This window comes from Anabas testudineus, chromosome 5 (genome assembly GCF_900324465.2).
Source record: "Anabas testudineus chromosome 5, fAnaTes1.2, whole genome shotgun sequence".
Taxonomy (NCBI): Eukaryota; Metazoa; Chordata; class Actinopteri; order Anabantiformes; family Anabantidae; genus Anabas; species Anabas testudineus.
The window spans coordinates 19,187,228-19,209,113 of record NC_046614.1 but is presented as its reverse complement, the minus strand read 5'-3'; the positions used below and the strand labels follow the sequence as shown (position 1 = coordinate 19,209,113).

Below are 21,886 nucleotides of genomic sequence, written 5' to 3'. Positions count from 1 at the left end.
AAGGGTGAATGTGTCTGACACGGACCATCTCCTGTTGTGTGCTACATGTGTGAAAGAGCAGCTCCAGACAATGTTTGGACCTGTTTCTCCACACACTGTCCAGACTTCCTATATGAAAATGGTTACAGATCCTACAGATTCCTGGCACGTTTCCTGGCCGTATCTCAGAAGTGGAGCCGAGTAGTGATCTGCTATTGACATCACCCTGAAACCTGAGAGGCTTGTCATATTGAGTCATTCTCAGCTCCGTTATGCTGCATTGCAAAGGACGACTGAAATATGTCACCTAACAGACAAGCACAAACACGATACAAACAGGATAGCAGATCTGACCGAACTGATGCTCAGACCCAGGAGGTTACAAGAACCAAAATAGTCTGCATGCTCCATTTGGCAGCATTGCTATTTTTCACTTATGAGTGATAGGATTCATTAACTCTCACTGTCTTGACAAAAGGTAGAAAAAAACTTCAAAAGCATGTGTTTATTATTTATATATTTAAAACATCTGCTAGATATTTTTGTTGATGAATAAAACTTTCAATATTTTAATGTCCTCAAACTATTCATTCATAAAACCTAGTTCCTGATACGCTGCACTTTGTGACACAGCATGTTCTTCGAGACTACACAAAGAGAGTGCACGGATCTCATGCTATCAGCGACTGGGATGGTGACATCATGCTGCTGCAGCTTCGGTGAGGTTTAAAGGTTTGTTTGTACTACAGCAGGCTAAGGTCAGCAGGACACTGAGTGAAGCACACATTGTAAAATACAGTGAATGCCAATTTGGTTTTGAACAGTCTCTGTGGTCGGTGTTGTCATTTTCAGTGTTATCTGACAACAAACCTGAGTCAACATTCAGAATGGTGAGCATAGATTTCTCTGATCACGTGGCTGCATTTAAGTAAGTGGGTATCAGTCTGCTGAACAACATACAACGGTGCATTTAGGTAAAACTGTGATTTGATGGATTTTAGAAATTGTAGAAAACAGAGGGAGAACATGAAAACACAGATTGAATTGAGAACAACTAAACAAATGTTTGTGTAGAAATGATTAATTTAACACCACCTATGAAACCTTTACTGTCAACATATTTCTTTTTACTGCCAGCTCCTAGTACCTAAAACACGATTTTATGGCTAAGTGCACCACTCGGTAGTTGGGTATAGTTAGGGAAACATCAGGTTATTGAACATCTCAATCAGGTGGTGTGCTGCAACTGAACTTAAAATTGCCATGAGAGTGAATAAAAACAATATAGTTGTTGGCCAGAAAACTAAAACTATACAATAAAAATTGTTAAAAAGCTCCATTTAGCTGTGTGAAACGTACTCAAGTAATCCTGTTGAGTCATCTCGCTCACAACTGAGCCATTGTTGAATAAAAATATTGAATATTTCAGTTTTAACTGTGTTTTGCAAACCGAAACCTATTATAACTCAAGATGCACGATGCAAACCCCAGTCCCAGGTGTTGTGGCGAAGTCACGTTCTTTATAGTCTCTGCGAATTAGTAGAATATAAACATATCTGGTAGGAGACAATGCTCTTTGTAGTTCTCATTTACACTGAATTATTTCCTCTCTCACAGCGCAAGCTCTGAGATTCAAACACAGATGTCTGTGCAAACACAGACATAATAACCACGCAGGCACGCACAAACACCCCATCATCACCCAAGCATGCTCATGAGTGACAAGACAAGCAGGCAGTGTTTTGAGTGCTGCTGAAGACAATGTGAAGCCCCCTTACTGCAGTGGTTAATGAATTGGCAAAAGCTCCCAGCATCCTCTGCCAAACAGTGGAGAGTATCAACAATACAGCCCTGGCATCTGTTTCCCAGCCAGGAGGGCCCATCCCTCCTTCACCCTTTTCTGTTTTTTTCTCTTTTCTATTTATTCATCATCACTTTTTCAAGATCTTGTTTTCCTCCTGGATGAGCAGCGTGTTTCTAATTACCTCAGGGCTATTCATTACAAATGACACCCTCCACATTGCACTGCGGAGATATTCAGAGTGCAGAAGAAAATGGGGTTTGCCTTCACACTGTGTTCTTATTGATGAAAAGGGAGATAGAGGGGAGGAAAGCTTTTATCTTTTGACAAAATTCTACGCCGGGGCATGAATATCTGCTTTTATTGTCAGACTATCTTCTGTGTGAAGATTGTGTTAAAGGGAGTTGGTCTTGCTTGAGAGAGCACGAAGAGAAAGTTTGATCTGAGGCAGTGAATCACCTGGAGGAGGCATTCATGATACAAGTGATGTGAGAAAGATTCATTACGCTGCAAAAAGGATGAAACCCACAGGAAGCATTGTATCTACACCGCCACAGAAAAACTGCTCTGCATTTCTATTTCTGCTGCTGCCCTGTGTTTCAGGGAACACACCATTTCTCAAATCCCTCAACATTAGAGGAACTTTGTGGTGATAGTTGTGGTAATCAGACATCGAACTGCCTGCCTCGCTTCTGGACAGAAATTAAATAAACATATTCAATCAGTTCCCAGGGGTGTGCAATATTTACCTCCTGCTAGCTAAGGCATTGCCAGTAGCCTATAGCTGTCGACATATTGCAATCACACAATCAATGGTGGACGTGATTGCTTTGCTGCGACTATACTGGGTTTTAATGCTTATGGGCTCCGGGTAAAGCAGAGCTGGACCAAAATGTGTTTTCAGACTGTGATACTGTAGCCTGTCTAAACATGTTTGCAGAAGGAGGCACAAATGTTTCAAAGTACAGAAAAAAACACTTGTAAGAAAATGTTTTTAACTTTTCAAAAAGTGCAGAAGGAAGTCTACTTGTTGTGCTTTGAGCAAAGTGTTAACGCCTGCATGCAAACGTGCTCACATGACGATGTTAAAGTAGTAGTAGTTGAGATGTTTCCCTCTCAACCACAATGGTGGACGAAGAGACAGACAAGCACTAACTGATGACATCAGTACCAACAGCAGTTAATATTTGCGGAAACGTTTATTCTTGTTTCGCTTGTAATGATGGAATTACTGAGCAGGTTGAAAGAGATCATCTAGCTTAGGCTCAACAACTGTCCTCGGCTGCTAATGATGTTTTTTATATGCAGCCTTGTGCATTATTGTTTCCTCTACCATTCATTTAGGATAATAACCAACAGCGGCAGAGCAATTTTAAAACAAATCAGCACAGAATGGATAAAGAATGTTGGACGATTTTTTTTCAGTGTTATTTATTAATTATTTGGCACCCAGGGAGGCGCCAGATGGCAACTGGATGATGACAACAAATGGGAAACCTTAGAAAGCTAAAACAACCAAGAGTTATTGGATGTTTCTGTGTTGCTTTTTCACTGCAGCTGCAAAACCCACCTTTTAACGCCTGGTAGTGACTGTAAAAGGCATCTGGCAAATCATAGTTCATCATCAATCATCTCTGTGGCAAAATGTGAGGGACATACTTGAGCATTTAATCTCGTTGTACGATGCTGCAATGACAATATATATAAAGTTACGTATCTATTTGGGCATGTTACACTTATGTAACAATAACAAAACATAAATATCAGGAATACTGCAGCTGTTAGTCACTCACGGTCAAAGGGCAAAGACTTTGTTCTAGATTCTCCAACACTCAACATTGACACAGACACAAAGCTGCTGTAGAACAGGCAGAGATGATGTTTCTCCACCAACAGGAGCAGGCGTATTAGTCCACAATGCAGTGGGACCGTAAGACATGTGGTGGGATAGAAACACACTTGCTCCCTTTCCCTCATTATGTGATCACTGTTGCTTTTGCTTCCTCCGCCTACACATTCAACCCTCAGCCCAAATGAATAAGTGCAGTGCAGCAGTGAAGGTCTGATCTCTGTGCTCCTCGTCCTCAGCTGCTTGTTTGAAGACAAGTTTGGGAAAAATGTTCTATACAGCCACAAAGTATCAAGTGGGAATTTTCTTTTCCTTTGTAAACTCTTATTTATAAGAAATAAAAGACTTTTATACTCCAAAAATAATCAAAATTAGAAATTCATCACAATAAAGCCCTTATTATGCACAATTTGATTAGAATAAACTGTGTAATTCTTAAAAACGAATTATTCTGGAATATCTAAACCTCACCAGTTGAGTAAAATCTCTCAAATACTTTCTGGTTCAAGTTTGAGTGTTTAGATGAAGCTGCTGATTTCAGATTATCACTAAGGCCTACTGGCCATCCACTGGGTTAACTAAAATACAGCCACATGCCACTTTCACTTTCATTGTCTGACAACGTTTTTGCAAATCTTTCGCAGATCAAGTGTGACATTTACAAGTTTTTGGTGAAAACTAAACGCTTTCCTTCAGTTCAATAACAGGGTGCTTGGGTGCTAAAAGGATGGGGCTGTGCCATGAATCTAAATTTTTTATTTCAAATAAAGTTTCTCTCCCAACAGTTATGAAAACGAGAGAATCAAGACAAACCTGACAACTCTCACACATTCAGGTGCAGAGATTACTGTACTGTGTACTGTAATGTTATTGTTTGCTGCTCTCCTGCGCATCGATTGATTTGATACCTGAAGGGCAAATATATATTTCTGCCAAGATGGCCACATGTTGTTAAAAAAAACTCTTGTTAAAATAAAATGTATTTTAAAATAAAATATTTTTACATTTAGTTGTTTTATTTTTTGTTTTTTAATTGAATCATGAATTATTTTAAAAATTTAACACATGCATGATGTTTTCAAAATTAATGAGTAGTCACATTAAACTTTGGACAGAGTCAGGCTAGCTCTTTAGCCCTGATTACAATCAATGAAATTAGACTACGCTAACCATCTTTCTGTTCACGCTTCCACAGTTAACACACAAAAACACAAGATTGTAATGTAACTCTTGGCCAAGAAAACTATTCCTTTACATTTCCACAAAACTGAGCAAATAGTTAAAGTCAAATATCAAATTACTGTACAGCCAAATATGTAAGTTTTAATTCAAAGCAGCATTAATTTCAAGTATTTTATTTCAAACACTAATTCACTGTGAGCGACTTTAGGCTTGGAGAGCTGAATAATCATTCTTTCACAGGCAAACATCTGTACACAGACGTTTCCTGGGCTTGAGGCTGCTAGATCCCTGGTCGAAGAGTATCAGGCACCTCTCAGATGAACACCAGTGAACAGTAAATACACTCAAGCAAAGACCAGAAGGCCATGTGTGGTGTCTCTGAGTGAGAAGCTGTGGAGAGATACTCAAGAGGCAGCAGAGAGAGAGAGGGGGGCTGACCGAGCAAAGAGGGACTGAAGAAGCATGGGAGGTGAGGCAGAAAATGAAGAATTAAACAGAGTCAAGATGACAGAACTGGGGAGGAAAGCAGATATGTGGGGATGTAATGAATGAAAAGAGTCCAGTAAAAAGTCTAAAAATGGTAACTTAATGGATTTGAGTAACAACAGAAGAAAGAAAAAGTAAATGGGGATGAAACGACGTAGTGAAATGAGTCAGTCAATCATACAAAAAAAGATCTATAGCGACAGATTGAGCGGTAGGAGCTCAATCATCCACATTTCCCGCTGCTTCTCCCTCTGCCTGTGATTGGACAGCATGAATATATCACTTCTCACGGCAACTAATTAGTGTTTGGTTGGGGCGATCATTTCAAACAAAGTTTAATTTTGCATCATTATTTCACACAAAATTCCAAGCTGTTAGAGCATTGTAAACATTTGACTAAAATTAATTGAGCAGTGGGGGAGCGCCGTCTGAGCACACGACTGCAGACGAAATCTGATGTTTTGGAAAGATTGTTCGCAAACTGTGTTGACAATGCCTTGAGAGATGATATCATTACGGGCTAATAATAACAATAATTTAACACACTTTCTCAGCTGCTTGCGCTCGGCTCTCTGCTTGATTTTTCTTGAGCTCTCGCAAAGCTTGAGCAAATGAGGCAGTCCCGCAAAAACACACATAACTTTTATTAAAAATGGCAGTGGAGAGATTGCATGCATCTAAGGCTGACAGGGGCCAGATCAATAAAGCTTTTGGATATTTTAAGAAAATGACTGAGGAGACACGCAGACAGCTCAGAGCTGCGCCACAGCTTCAGCATTGTGTGTATTTAGAGAGCTATTCCTGAGAGGAAGGCAAAGAGCAGCAAAGCTCAAACAGAGCCAGAGTCATTATTTTTAGTCCTGTTTGCTATAGGCTCGTTCGAAACGCCCTCTCTCCTCCTCGGGAATAAAGAGCAGCAGCGTGAAAAGAGAAATGGAACAGGCCCCGAGGAGAGCGCACACATCATTATAAAATCACATACAACCACATGTATAATCATTCAGTTACTTTTTCCAGCTATTCAATATCATTACGGTGCTAGGTGGATGCTGAAAGAAATTACAACAGGCTAGGATCAGGAAATCACATGTCTCAGTGCAAGTGTAGCATGGTGAACATCTGACTAAAGTATTTTCTACATCAAACTACATCATACTTTGGCTCTTTGTGCTGGTGGACTTTTACAGGTCATTAGAGAGACGGAAAGGTCTGACACTGCGGCGCTGTGGGATTTCAGTGCTGAAAATGCTCCTTTATCATTGCTGGACGGATCCTCCCTGCAGCTGTGTGAGTGTTTGAAGATGTGTGTGCCTGCATGTGCACACAAGTGAATCTGAACATTTGCGGGAGGATTGCTGTGTGTGCGCTTCTCTATATGATTTGTCTAAGCGTATGTGTGCACGTCTCAAGACGGGAACACATTCTGGTAGTACTAATACAGAACAAAGCAGAACCAGAGATGACATCTATGATCTATCACACTCAGCCACCTGCTTCCCAAAAAGAAGGCCATTTAAGTGCCACATCTGCTCCGGTGCGCCACCATCCACCAACGATAAAACAGAAAAACACCAGAATACACCACTCACAGAGCACATAGAAGATTTCCTTTATATAAAAATACACATACAGTATGGAGAGAAGCGCGCACAAGATAAATACTGACAGCTATATCAGTATCTATATACACCTATATCAAACTTTTTTGCCAGAGTGTGTATAAATATACATCACAAAAATAAAATACAGCTTGCTATCATGGAGGGGGAAATGACTTTGAATAAAGGTAATCACGGTATTCTACGGGATAAGAGGCTGGCTGATGCAGCAGGACAATGATCATCAGTAAATCTGTTACAGAATGGCTTCGGAGATACAAAATGTACCTTTTTAAAAGTCTGAGTCCATTACACATTTTCATTTTGTGAAATTTAAATCTTTATTAACTGTTTTTGCTACTTCAACAAAGTAAAACAACTTTAGCATGTTGGCTTTTTTTGTTTGTTTCCATAGAGATGAACAAAGTTATTAGTAAAGATTCCTATTATAAGCTTAACGTATCATTAACTGTACTGTATCATATACTGAACTGTATAATCATGTTATCTTACAGGGAAAACCATCACTTTTAAACTCTGTTTAAAAATATTAATAATACTGTACCCACTCTATGCCCGTCTATCTACAAAGGCTACACATAATACGCTCACAGAAAGAATATATTGCTACGTCTTTGCTGCCAGCAGCTCCATTGTGTCTCTGTCAGTGTCATATTCAACCAAAGATATTTTCTCAGGTTCAGCTTCAGATTTAAAATAAAACCAAGTAAGATCACGAAAAAGACATTAATGCTGCTTATCTGTGTTTTCCTGTAGGCCCTCGATGCACCGCCAAAACAAACATATGGTATAACACATTTACTATTAGTGTCAGTAAAAGGAGGGATGGACCCATTGCATTAATTAATGACACCAAAGGGAAGTGTCATTATGTGACAGTGTGGAATGAGAACATGTCGGCCAAAACAGCAGGTTTCTGCTCAAAGTACTTCTTCTTCAGCAATAATACAGAAACTACTACAGTAAACAGAATATGACATAAATATCTATCTACTTTTGACTATTGAATCAATAATCTACTTTGTTAAACACATAAATACATAACATCTAAATTGAGGCAGCATGTAGACTTTAATTAAACCAATACAAGTCAGACTTTTCAAAGAGTTGGATAACTTAGGTTTTGATTGTGAATAGAATAGTTTGATGAGTTTAAAGTATTTTTATTTATTTTCATCACCAATATTATAAAATCCATCAACAGAAACCTATTTTCTTTGAGTCCTCATGTTGTTTTGATTAAACAAAAACACCAAGATACTGCTTCTTAGTTGGAATGTTTTTAAGCTACATAAAGATATAAAATTCAGTATAAAGAAGATAAATCTAATGTAAATCAAGATGCTTCTGATCCAAACGAGTGCAGGCAATGTATTTTTCTCCAATTATCTGTATAAACAAACAGCAACCAACAGCTGATCTATGTACTTTTGATAAACATCTTTTCAGCATTTGATACTGAACTGTAAGTGTTGGGTGAGATCGCTTTTTGACCCGGTTTGTTTACCAAGAAAAAGCTGGCAGTGGTTTAGGAGTCACAGAGGAGGCTGCGTGGGCTATTTTAATGAACTCCCTTCTTCAGAGTGATGAATAGGTGTGTCTGAGCTCGGTTTCTGCTCCACCCCTTCAGAGGGCTCAACTAGCAGGATGCTCACAAGCAGAGCATTGTGCTTCCCACACATGTAGACACAAATATTCATGGGAAGCCATAATGAAGACACAGGAAGCACATAAAAATACATAGAAGCAACACAGCAGTGTTAGTTTAGCAGATGACAAGCGCTGAGGAACGAAAGTATAAACACCACCCCAAACCACACACCGCTTTACGGGACAATTAGCAGAGAACATGCAAACAACAATATAAAAAATTGGACATAATATCAACATCTAACTATGAGGGATCTTGTGTCATAAATGTGAGGTTTAACACCACGAAGACAAGAACTTTAAATATCCACAAACAAGTATAAGCAACTAAATGCAAGCCGAGGCTGAAGTTAGAAACAAGCTGGCTGTCCACACACCACAGACAAAGCCCCGAGCAAACAGACACAAAAAACAGCTTTACCAGACAAAAAGCTGAACAGGAAAACAAACCATTGAGATCCAGGTTCACATAAGGATGGCAGGTAACAATCTGGCAGTGAGTGAATAAGGGAAGCTGGCTTTTATACTGGCTGTGATTACCGTGAATGAGCTGCAGGTGAGTGCAGGCCAGGTAGAAATGGAGGGAAAACAGAACAAAACAACTGGGAGGGGAAGTGAAGGGAAAGTGCCCATATTCGGTACATTAATGTGACTCTATGCTGCATCTAGACACACACCAAGTATGTTAGAAGTGCACTCCGTCCTTTTTATTTACATTTTCTGGTTTTGTAGAAACCAGTCCCTGAGTGGTCCAATCAAATTGCGCACTCAAAATTACATATTGTTTAGTCCAGTCGCTGCTCAGGATTGATCCAAGCGACGACCTGGGCTGCACTCACACAGACACTGATCACTTTTTGGATTTATGGACAAACTCAGAAGCAAAACTAGTCACTTGGCAGCATGACAGTATACATGCACATTTTAAAGACTGCAAGGACCTGTTTTTTAAGCCCCGAAAGGGCATAATATGGGCACAAGGGTTAGTCAAGTAGTGGTAATGGTTACCATTAGTGTAAATCTCCAGGAAATTAATGTAAGTCAGCAGAAAAACCTCATGTGGTGATAGGGACAAATGTGTGTTTGAGAGGCTTTTAGACGGGAGAAATTACAACTAGAACACAGAAGGAATGAAATTAGAAAATGGAGTTAGTGAGTTTATGGGTAAACACAAATAACATGTTACAATGATGAATGTAGGTGCTGGTGCTGCAGTGCTCTGTAGTTTTAAGTATAGATTGGATGGCTTATGAGCAAGTTTTTTTTTTCTCAACAGATGGCAGAGACACGTTCTATAACATATCACACTTCATTAGCAGTGAGCCAGAACCGTTTCATTTTCCTCCTTTTTCAGTGAAGTTTTTTTTTTTTTCTTCTTTCCACAGCAGTTAGGATGACGTTCTGTCAGATTCTTACAGTGGTGTCGTACAGTGTGCTCTTTAGAGAGGATGTGCTCTCTCTGTTGCCCAATATTCTCTGGCCTCACTCTGGCACTACGAGGGGAAAGTGCCTTCACAACTTTCAGTGTAATGTAAATGTCCAAGTCCACGTCCAACCCTGTAGTCCCAGTGGTGCCTAAAGGGGCCTCTGGGGCAAGATGTGCCATATCTTAATACAGACTTGACTGTCTGTCAAGTCTCACACCATTAATTCTAGGATCTACAAACTGTTAGCTGTCAAGCAATCAACTCCCTATCCTTGCCTGTCTGTCTTTCTCTCCTTCTCATTTGCAGATAATAGGCCATACAGGGTGAAAAGTGCCCTTTTTAATTATCATGAGGATTACGAGGTTCGACTTGTTCCAAATGCTAATTCATAGATCGCAGCTGTGCATCTCTGCATAAGGAGGAGTATGTATTACCCTTTCATTTGGCCTCTGTCACTGATGGCTTACAGCTGATCTTTGCACTCCTCATTTGACAGAAAATACAGGCCTAGAAATCTCTGCATGAGAGACCTGTGAGTGTAATGAAGATCTGATATCCGAACAAAATGGCAGAACTCACACAGTTCATGACAGAAATAAAAGATGGAATCAATCTGGAATTCATTTTGAACTTTAAAAGATTATGACAAGGATGATTTTATAGTAGTGAATCAAACATACCCCATAAAATGTTGACTTTTACAAAAGTGGTTATCAAGGTGAACTGGATGTATATTCTGCAGCATGCCCTTGTTTGACGCTGAATGAACTTGATGGGAATGAAAGACCGATGACAGAGCACTGGCTCTAAACGTAACACTATCACAATCACAAAGTAAAAATAGATGCTGAACATTCAAAAAAAAAAAAAACTGCCTGCACCTAAATGTGATGCTTTTCTGAGTCTGTGTGAATCAATAACATTCACAGTTTTAATTAATTACAGCTGCTTTGCAGAGGTATAGAGGATTTCAGATCACCCACATGTTCTATATACAGTCCCCAAACTCAATACTAGAGACTTATTTATTTTTCTTCTCCTTAATTTTGTATTTTATTCTTGGTTCGCTTAGCTTCTACTTTGTCAGCGAACTTGGGAGATAAAATAATTGCATCTGTATTTCCTGAATTGATTTCTTGAACAGTTCTAATACAGTGGTCAGGCTGGCACTCAGGCATCCATGACAGACCCCCGTACAGACTTGGTATTTCTCGATAAACACTCAAGTCAAGACTGTTTTTGTTTTTATTTCTACATCTTGTTATCCAGGTCAAGTATCAACAGTCAAAACCGAAATTATAAGATGTAGTGGAAGCATGTTCTGTGGCTGGTAGCTAACACAATACTAAATTACCCTAATAATGATGTACAAAAATCTAGTAAATATGAACATGTCAGTGATTTCCCAACCTGAGGATCAGCGCAAAAAGATCTCTGCTATTTATTCTGTGTTCATTTTGTATAGTTTCATATCTTCAGGCCAGTAACATTTATTAAGATATATACTTTATAGAGTTTTTCTAGTTTTCCAGTCTGGGAGATTGAATACACATTCCAGTCTGCAAGAGGGTAGATTACACAAACAGAAGTATATGTTTTCTTCACTATTCTAAGTCCTACAAAAGATTACAAGTTTGACAAGGTTTTTATCCAAAATGGTTATAAGAACGACTGCAATATTCAGCCATTAATGGCTTACTGAAAACAAGAAACTACTGCATTTCTCATATGATGCATTTTCTTTGACTGGAATTACAAAATTGATGAGGCTGAAATATTAAAGATGATCATAAGCTTGTCGTTTACCTAAAGCCATTTCCTCCTGTCGTCTTTTTCTCTGAGTTGAAACAACAGAAAATCTTTCTTGTATGATTTTGCAGTTCTTTAATTATATAACCTTTCATCTTGTTTTACCCTTCACACAGTGTTCTCCGTGGCAAGTGTTCAGTATAATGACCCCCTTGAACCTTCCCTTCTGGTACAGACTGCTCTTTAAATTAGGCAACAGCAGAGGAGGGAACCACCACCCACATACTGAGCTGAATGATGGAGAAAAAACAGGGCCCGGCTCCAGAGAAACAAAACGAGGAGAGAAGTTAAAAGGGAGATGGATAGGATAGAAAAGATACTTAAATGCTGTCCACTTAAATCAGATGTGACTCCCGCAGTCTGGCCACGAACTGAGTTTTCCTTCAGATCTAACTCCTTGTCTAACATGGTCTTCCTCTTAGCAGGCCAGTGGGTGAAGACACTCTATGAGCGTTTTTAGCACAACTTCATGACACCAAGGTTCCTGTGAAAAGGCCTTATGCCCTTTTTGTGAGAGAGGGAAGAGACGATGCACTGGAGATGCAGTGAAAGCAAGAAGAGAGTGAGAGTGCATTAGACCTCTAGCGTCAACCGAGGCATCAATTAATGAGGAGCCTGGGAATGTGCCCATCCAGACACACTCGGCACAAGGGTGCCGCAGGAGGCCAAGCCGGGGCCACAGACGGTGAGGGGACATGAATAATTGAGGTCCCTGTTTTAAATGTTTAAATGAATTAGGGCCAAGGGAAGAGGTGTTAAGAGATGTACAAGTATGAGAAAGGGAACAGCAGCAAAAATATCTCCATTATGTCTAATCATAAAGCAGAAGTGAACTGTATTGCTGGTAAAATGTGCTAAAACAATGATGTAGTAAATGCAAATGTATCAAATAGGGGAGACTGTGGTTCAGTTGGTGGGGCAGTCATCAACAGACCTTCTGAAGAGTATGATGAAAAAGGGAGGAGGAGGCTACCATTGGAAAAGTCATAAGTTACAAATAAAAGTTAAAAGACACAAAAAACACCCACCATGACCTACTAGAAATTCACATATTCATTAATATTTAGTCTTTCATGTGTTGTTGACTTTTCTTTAAAGACATACAGTAAAACTTTTTTTCTTGGTATTCATTTCACTTCTCATCTCAAGCGTGGGAAATCAGAGAAGGAATGTTCAATTTTTCCTTATTTTTAAAAAGGGGTTAGATGCAGAAGTCTGAGAGAAAAAAAATACAGAGTGAATGTGTCTGTTATCATCACCAAGTTTCCAAAATTTATTCTATTTAGTTATAAAACTCAAGAAATGACAAAACAACTTTGAAAAAGTGGCTCCTGAGTTCAGCTTGAACGCACTTCACTTCTGATACTCTTCAAGGGGTTAGAAAATGGCACAAGCCTTCCTTTACTGCTATACTTTCTAAAAGTTTGAGGAAAGCCTTTCTATAAGGCATGTTTATCTGCACACCTCTGAATTGGTCTGGAAAAGTAGCCCACTCAGGCCAGAAATTGCAGCTCTGGCTGCTTTCCTTTTCAACTAAAATACAATTTCACGAGGGGTTTTGTTAGAAATACTGATTATCTTAGCCGGTGAAGTTTCCTAAATCACCGTGGTTTGTGGTCGTCGTGCGTTTCCTTTCTGGTCAGTTTTCTTTACTTTTCTTTTCGAGGACAAATTTACTTTGGGTTAATGCAGTCACTCCTTTTGGTTGTTTGTGGTCTCTTTAAGGTCATTTTATTGTCGGTGGGGTTTTTTTTTTTTATCATTCAAACAAGAAACATTAACCCATGCTTTAAACAGGGTTGCAAACCTAGGGACCCATCCAGTAATCCACCCATGTACTATTTGTATAACTTCATATAGTGCCATGTAACCTATTTTGTTGATATTTAATAAATTGTACAGGCACAGTGTGTGACACTACAGCAGCTGATATTTGTACGAGCCAGTTGTCAGCACGACACAGTGAGTAAACAACGCCCTACTGATTGGCAGCCGTTCCACTCTACAGAATCCAGTAAAGTCGCCTCAAATTGGATGCAAAAACAGCACACTTAGATTTCAATTTCACCTCACAGATGGGAGCACCATGCACACTGCTTGCGATGTGTCTCCGGCACCTGAACCGGGGAGTAAACAATGACCAAACTGACACAAGCCCAGAGAGGCTCCACACGTGCTGGGTGCTCAGGGCTCAGACTGGTTTGTGAGACAACACGGACAGAAAGACAGCGGGAGAGATGAGATGAGAGATCGTATCAGGCTACTACGATGTGGGCGGTTTCCTCTGAGCTGCCAGTGCACCACTGCTTCTTTCTCCTCTCTTTTTCATTTTCTCCTTCTCACCCTAACACCAAAGTCCAAAGCCCAGGAGAAATTAGTCAACCCACTTTGGTGAGGAAGTTATTGTGTGTGTGCGTGTGTGTGTGTGTGTGTGTGTGTGTGTGTGTGTGTGTGTGTGTGTGTGTGTGTGTGTGAAGGAACCGGAGAGGGCAAGAAAGACGAAAGAGAACAGAAAGGCAGAGATTGTTTTTCACCCCAAAGCTTTGAATTCCGTCTTAGATCAGAAAATTGATTCCTTTTTTTCCACACCAGCATTAATCTGATCATCTGAAATGTGCAGAAGTAATACAAAAAGCCTTCTTGTACTGTACGGTTACGCTAGTGGTCACACAAGGAAGAAATGAAAGGGATAAGAGAAGGTACAAGAGCTCCTGAGTTTGAGCCAGAATATGTGCATTTGATGACAACCTCCCTGCACCTAATTGTCCAAAATGCTAAGATCACTGATTTTAGGAAGTCCACAGAATGGACAGCAGGTAGAACTGTGTTTCCTGTCTGTCGATAAACAAAGTCACACACTCTAATATTTGGTTGGACCACCTTTAGCTTTGATTATGGCACACATTTGCCGTGGCATCGCAATGTCACAACATTTATTTCCACCCAGAGTTGCATTCATTAAGAAAAAGTATGTGAACCTTTTGGAATTTCATGGTTTTCTGCATTCATTTCTCACACAACGTGATTTGTTCTTCATCTAACTCAAGAGTATTAACAAATATAATTAGTCCTGCTGGAAAAACCCTTCATAATATAGTTCAATATAGTTTCATCAGTCCACAAAACATTTTGCCAATACTGCTGTGGCGTGTGAATGTGCTTTCTGGCAAACTTCAGACGTGCAGCAATGTTTTCTTTTTAGTAAGTAACAGCTTCCTTCGTGGTGTCCTGCATTAGACATGTACTGGTTCAATGGTTTACCTACTGTAGACTCATGAACACAGATGTTAGCCAGTTTCAATGATGCCTTCCAATCTTTGGCTGTCACTCCGTGTTGCTTCTTTCCTCATTGATGAGTGTTTGTTGTGCTCTTGAGGTCATTTTGACTGGCCACCCATTTCTTGGTAAAGTATTGTATAGATACTGGACAGTATAGATTTGCTGTGCCAACACAAAGGCAGGACATACACATAATTGTAGACAACCAAGTAGATCAACATTTGAAAGAAACTGCTAGGAACTCTTTCAATCAGATTTTCAACACTGTTAATGCTTTAGCTCATCTGATATAACCTGGCAAAAAACCTTTATTTACGTAAATCACAAGAGCACAGTAAAGGGTTGTGCATCTCTCACAGTCTGTGTAGTCAAGTTAAAATATGACTGATACATCAAACTGCGTAAAAATAATTAAGAGTGAAATGTTCTGTGTGTATTTTTAGCACAAGTACATTGTGCACATAACTGACTGATGAGGAGGCGTGTTTGAAGGAATGAAGGAAAAGCGTGAACTGCAGCTCCCCTTGAGCTAATTCTACCATGGTGGAGAGATAAGACAAGGACCCGCATTTCTGCTTCTCATTCTCATCTTGTACATTAGATCAAGAATAAGATGCTGGCTTCTTCACACACACAATCGCATGGCTGATACCTCTTTAGAAGACCGGCATCAGCTTTGAAGGCACTTCAGCTCCATTGGTGGGATCTCATGATGAAGAAACCTGACCTGCCTCCTCGTTAGGTCACAAAATCCAACCCACACCCCATTGTTCGCACGACAAACAAACTGGTTTCCCAGTCCAAATCCCTCACAATATCTATCAGGGCAAAAGAAGGGACCACAAAAATCAAAACAAACTGAAGGGGGGTATTGCCCACTTCAAATAAGTCCAAGCCTGAACCGCGAGCCTCCTCTATGAAGTATATGAATCTTAGACATATCCTGCCAATTCATTTAATTATAACCAAAACAGTGTTACCATTCTCCTGCTTTCTCAACAAAGAAACAAGCATAGAAAATAACAGGCTCATTTTCAAACCCTGTAATTGCAATTTTCTACCCAAATTGCAGTCTAATGATTACAGGCATGAGGTGGAGCCTGACAACAACGCTAGAAAGAAGCAGGAGAAAAAAATAAACACATATTGCTAAGGCCCCTTAGGCACCACGAGAGAGGGAGGGGGAGAGAGAGAGAGAAAAAATCTGCCAGCTAAAAATGAGAGCTCCCTCACTCCAGGAACCTGGGTTTAGAAGTGGGGCTTCTCAAAATCTGCAATTCCCCAACCTTTTCACTGGGCCAACGGTTAAGGGCTTGGAGAATTGAGTTGCTCGCTGCTGTGCTGGAGAAGGAGTTGATGGGAATTCAGCACAATGGCACAACACTGAGAGTGAAAGCTGCCAAAATACTGACTACCTCAAGGAAAGGGACCACAGAGAGAGGGAGACTGAAGGAGACAGAAAGAGAGAGTGGGTTTGGGGGCTATAGACCATTCCTAAGCTCTGGTTAGGCTCTTCTCCACAGAAACCCTGTTCTGCTCAATGCGCAGAGGACTTGAGGAATCAGATCACAGAATGTGTTCTGGACTGGCTGGGTTTCCATACTGGCATCCCTGGAGAAAACGTGATCTGGAAATCCAGTTGGACACTTTTCAATAACAATAAAAAGCCATTTGAATATATAGCGTTTCCTGTTATTATACTGTCAAAAGCTGTGAGCCATGCTGTGTATGGATGTTTAGTAACCAGGTTTCTCAACTGCATGTAAACTCTATTCTGGTCTATTCAAGAAAGCAGCTTTCTTTATATAACCAGGTGACGTATGTGCATGGAAACACAGTGAATGACAGTGGCTTACTGTATAATGTTTATTCTAAATAGGATTATCACACCCAATTTTTAGGCTATAGTCAGGTTATTATTATTAGTTTTCTGAAAAACATAATCTTAAGCTTCTGCCCATGATTACTGGCACATATGAAATTTTGAGTTTAGTTAATATGCAAATCACTGACTAGTGATTTAACTTCTCCCCTTTCTGTGTCTCCTCTCTGTTTTGGTGTCATTACAGGTACAACACACCACATCTCTCACCACGGCAGATTTGAAATGTTCAACTGAGGATGGTTGAAATGATATTCAGCCCCGTTCTGAGCTGATTCTATAATCTTTGTGATTGGACATTTCTTTCCAAAGCGTGGGTAGTGAACTATTCTTTAACTTTCTGTCACATGTGTTTTTGTACACATATTGACTTTTTCTCTCTTTTTCTCTTCTCACAATTTTTAAATGCAGTTGTTCATCTTTTTGTACCATTGGTTCAGCTTGAAGAATTTCCTGACCAACTGTAGAAGTAGCCCAACCTTGCACTATCTTTAAAAATGTGGAAGGAATTTTTAATTTCAGAACCAGAGGTTTGAAATATCTATTTCTACTCTGAACTCATATATAATGCTTTAACAGAAAATTCCTTAAATACCCATCAAAAGCGGACATTGAAACAAAAAGTTGAATCTATTCTGACGATAACTTAAAATGCATGACACAAGCTGTTCACTCTTTACATGACTGAACCCTGTAAGCTCACACTGTGCACTCTACCCATGTGCAATGAGAGGACAACAGGAGGAACTGACATAACACAATGACATTACAGCACATACAGCGTTAATACAGCAAAACTACATATAGAAGCCTGAACACACGACGAGGTCGCACACATCACTCACAAACAATCAGGAAAACACTGCTGCACTTCAGATGTGTACACACACACACACACACACTCATACATGCCCACAGCCAGACATGCACACAGCAAATCAGCATGAATAAATAAGAGATGGAGTTGTGCTTCACAGCCTAATCTCTGAGGAAAAAACAACTTGCCGCATCGGCAAGGATCAGCCCGGGCGAGTGAGTGGGACACTGTCGGCTTCCAGGAAACCAATTTGTTTGTTTATTGTCTTGGTGTTTTGTTTGTGGTTACAGTTCATTGCAACCAGCCCATCTCGGGTATGCTCCTTTAAATGGCATCTATAAAACATGGGGTGTGTTCTCCCCACGTCCTCCTCCTTCTACATCCTCTGTGCATTATGGAGCTGCTCGTGAGTGTCACAATGCCGCTTTTCGTTCGCTACGGTGGGGCTTTGAATTTCCCTTTAAACACCAGACGGATTCACCCCAGCAGCTCGAGCTGGCCCTTTGAGAGGTGGAACAAACTGTGCTTTCTAAACACATTAGCCTACGAGCACCGTTGAGCAGAGAATCTTGAGGTGCTGAAATCAAGAGTAATCGTGTAGATAGATGGTTGACTTTTCATTGTTCTGCTAAGCCAGATCTGCAGGGTTGGTATCGAATATACTTCAGTTTCTGAAATGATGCAATACTCAGGAATTTCTGGTTAAGTCGTGGTGGTGCAGTGCTGTCTTCCCTATAACAAGATGCTGGGCTCTCATGTCATACATAAAATGACACATCTGAAATTACCACACTGCAGGAATTGCAAAACATAGACACAGAATGTAAAAAACTAAGGTTCGTGTAGTGTTTTGTCTCATGCCTGCAAACACAGGTCAGACACTTGTATTATGCCCTATTGATCTGACAGAGTGAGCAGGAAGCTTGTGGAGAACACAAAAAACTGCCTGGGGTGGCTTTTTAAAACTAGAGACAAGCCTCTTATCCATGGTTTTCACTTCCTCTGGAAATCACCTGGTGGCTCATGCATATCAAGTACTTTCTCCAAACCCCAGTCTGCGCTGTGCCTTCTTCAGGCTCTGCTGTTTATTGCTATGTCTGTGTGATGGCTGCATTTAATGCACACATACACACACACACACACAGAAACCTAAAACTGCAAGCCAATCTGTCTAACCTCTGCAATCGGGTTACTTTACAGAGATGCCTTGTGGTGTGTTGCAGCCTTTTTGGTTTTACCAGTTGTTTGCATTTCATGGTGCAGTACAGTACTGTGTTTACAACTTTATTCTAAGCCTTAAACTCCATAACAAATTCCCACTTTTCACAACAACCACTGCAGAGCGCACAAATCTTTTCCACATTTCCAGCGTTGCTGTGAAATACAGTGGAACTGTCACAGGGATCCCATCTCCAGTAATCCCAGGGTGGCCTTTGCTCTGCCTGTCAGCAATACCAACCAATAACACTGCACAATAAAACCCTCCAGAACAACAGTGGGCCGCAGGCAGCTTCAAGGGCTACTGATGGCGATCTATAAAACAATATAATGGCTAGCCTGTCAGTAAGTGTGAAAGAGAAGATCTACTCTCTTCGGTGCTCCTCTCTGAGGGAACATCAATTAATCACAGAAGAATTGTATCAGGCCGCAATATGAGCGTAAGGTTATTACCATCCCCATATTCCGCAGGATGAAATGCAATGATAGCACTAATTGAGAGGAAGAAAAAAAAGCTGACCACACAATGCCTGTCAGGGGGATGAAGGGCAGATAGAAGAATGGGTGAGCAAGGACTGAGAGATGATGTGGGATCGGGGAGAGTAACGAGGGGAGGGGTCATCGAAAGAGAAATAAGTATAATCAGAAATAACTCCAGTCTGTGTGCAGAGCACGGGACAGGTAGCACACCAGCCAGTTTTCTTTAGGGGATCCAAACGTGTTTACTCAATATAATACAACAAGATAAAAGCATTGTACTTTTCTTAAGTCGTAAAGAAGCCGCTTAGAGCTGCAGATGCTTCTTCCACGCTGTGAATTCATCTCAAGGTTTCGTGTGTGCAGGTCTACAGGCTTTAAAATGGACAAATGCTGCAACATGCTGTCTAAATTAGATGTAATCTACTGCATTACATAGATAGATAGATAGATAGATAGATAGATAGATTAGTCTTCTTTTATCTCCTTATACTGTATAATAACTTCAATCACTACTGATCAGACCACACTCTCACCACTCTGTTGTCTTTTATATGATCACATTATAAAATGAAGTTTCTCTCTATATTTGCACAGTGGTGGGAGCTCATTTGTGCACCCAGCATTATAAGGCAGGTTCCCTTTATGAGGATGATTTCATGCTGCTGCACAGCTTTGAATCTCGGACAGTGTTAAGCTGAACGTTTCACAGCTTGGAGCTACACCTGTGCGCCACCTTAAGCCATTAGTTTCCACAAGTCTCCCAAGTGAATAACTATTTATCAACAATCAATAGTCGTAGTTTGGATATTTTGCAGTCACGCGTGAACTGGGAAGCCTCTGGAAATGACCATACAAATTGTTTGCCTTCAATAATTTCTCATTTCTAAGTGGCACAATTTTGAGTTTAATGTACAAAATAATGACAAAAAACCTTTTCAGTGCATGTCAACCAACCTGTCGTAGTGCTGTCAATTACTCCCGGGAAGCGTCCCTTTCATTTATTCTCCATTGTCAAGCACAAAACCCAGAGATCTCTTCTTTTTAGAGGAATGCCATTTCCTTGTCGCTTCAAGACGCCCTCGACAGCACATAACCTGCACACAGTGCTTTATGTCAACGCTCTCCAGACGCGCAATCCTTGAGTCCCCACAAGTCTGAACTGTGGCTGCTGACTACTTGCAGGCGTTGGACTTAAAAGTCTATAAAAGTTGCTGGTCCTCCGGATCTGACTCACAACTTCCCATCCGCCAAAGCAACACGGCAGCTGGACCCCGCTCCGCAGCGTCACTCATCATTTCTGGATTCAAGCATGATGTGGCTTTTTACAATCCTCCTTCCTCATGATGGGTGCAGTTGGGTTTTTGGCAACGTCCACGCTGACTTAGAGGAATGGATGTGAGGTGTCCGGAGGATGCGAGAGCAGACGGATCCTTCACATTGTGTGTGGAGCCTGGTTGGAGGTCCTGCGCCGGTATTATAGCGCCTCCCAGTGGAGGTCTGTGATCCAGGTGGCTTTGGGAAGGGGCGCAAACATCTATCTCAGCCAGGTTTCAGATGATGACAACGTTATCTATACGAGCTGCAGGAGAAAGAACTGTGTGACCATAGATTTATCACATTTGTGGCTTTTAGATTCTGGATTAATTAACATGAATGAGGTCATTTTATGATGAGATGTTGGTGAAGATTCTCAGTCATCCAGGTGAAGTTATCTGGACGTTGAGTCATGGCAACGGGGGGGGTTCTTCTTGTTGGGTCGTAACATTTCACTACTCATCCAAGTAGCTTCGTCAATCTGAACATAGTTAGATCAACAATAGACAAATTTATGCTCCAGGTTTAGTTTCAATTCACCTCTCGCCTGATTAGGCTCCTCAAGTAAAACAATGAACGGGGAGGTTGTGAAGGACGAAACAGTCACATGTCTGCCAACCCCTATTCAATTCATATGCCCTACAGTGGGTTGTTATGTTGGTCCAACCTGGTGCAGATGTGAATTGGGCCTCATCTTACTGGGGATGGATGAAAGGGCAGCATGATATTTATGATGGGATATTGTATTGGAGAAAGTGAGGAAGCTCTTTTTGAATCAGTGCATCAGTAGAGATTTAGGCACAGTGTGAACATGATTTGACTGGGGAGGTTTCCCTGCTGAGCACTATTAATATACTTTAAATATGTATAAATGTTTGAATTTCCCTTCCCTAACATTTCAAACTCATACATTTATTGGCTAACATAAGATAGTGCAGGTAGCTAGTCTCTGTTTTTGAATAAATCATGGGTTTAGGCAGCAGTTCTGTGCAGAAGGGCTTGTGCAGCATAATATTTTCACCCCACCCAATGCTGGTAACAAGCACCTGAACACCACCCTTCAATGTTACTATTTGATCTTTGTTTTCTGCACA

General features: G+C 40.6%; 1 protein-coding gene across 1 annotated transcript in view; it reads right to left on the bottom strand.

The window, feature by feature from the left end:
• The window catches only part of si:dkey-238f9.1 (chemokine-like protein TAFA-2), a 70,792-nt gene extending 49,920 nt beyond the window's left edge, over positions 1 to 20,872 (bottom strand). The window contains exon 1 of the mRNA XM_026348869.1: positions 20,433 to 20,872. The gene's annotated coding sequence lies outside the window, so the exon portion shown is untranslated. The remainder of the gene's footprint in view (positions 1 to 20,432) is intronic.
• Positions 20,873 to 21,886: the final 1,014 nt, after the last annotated feature.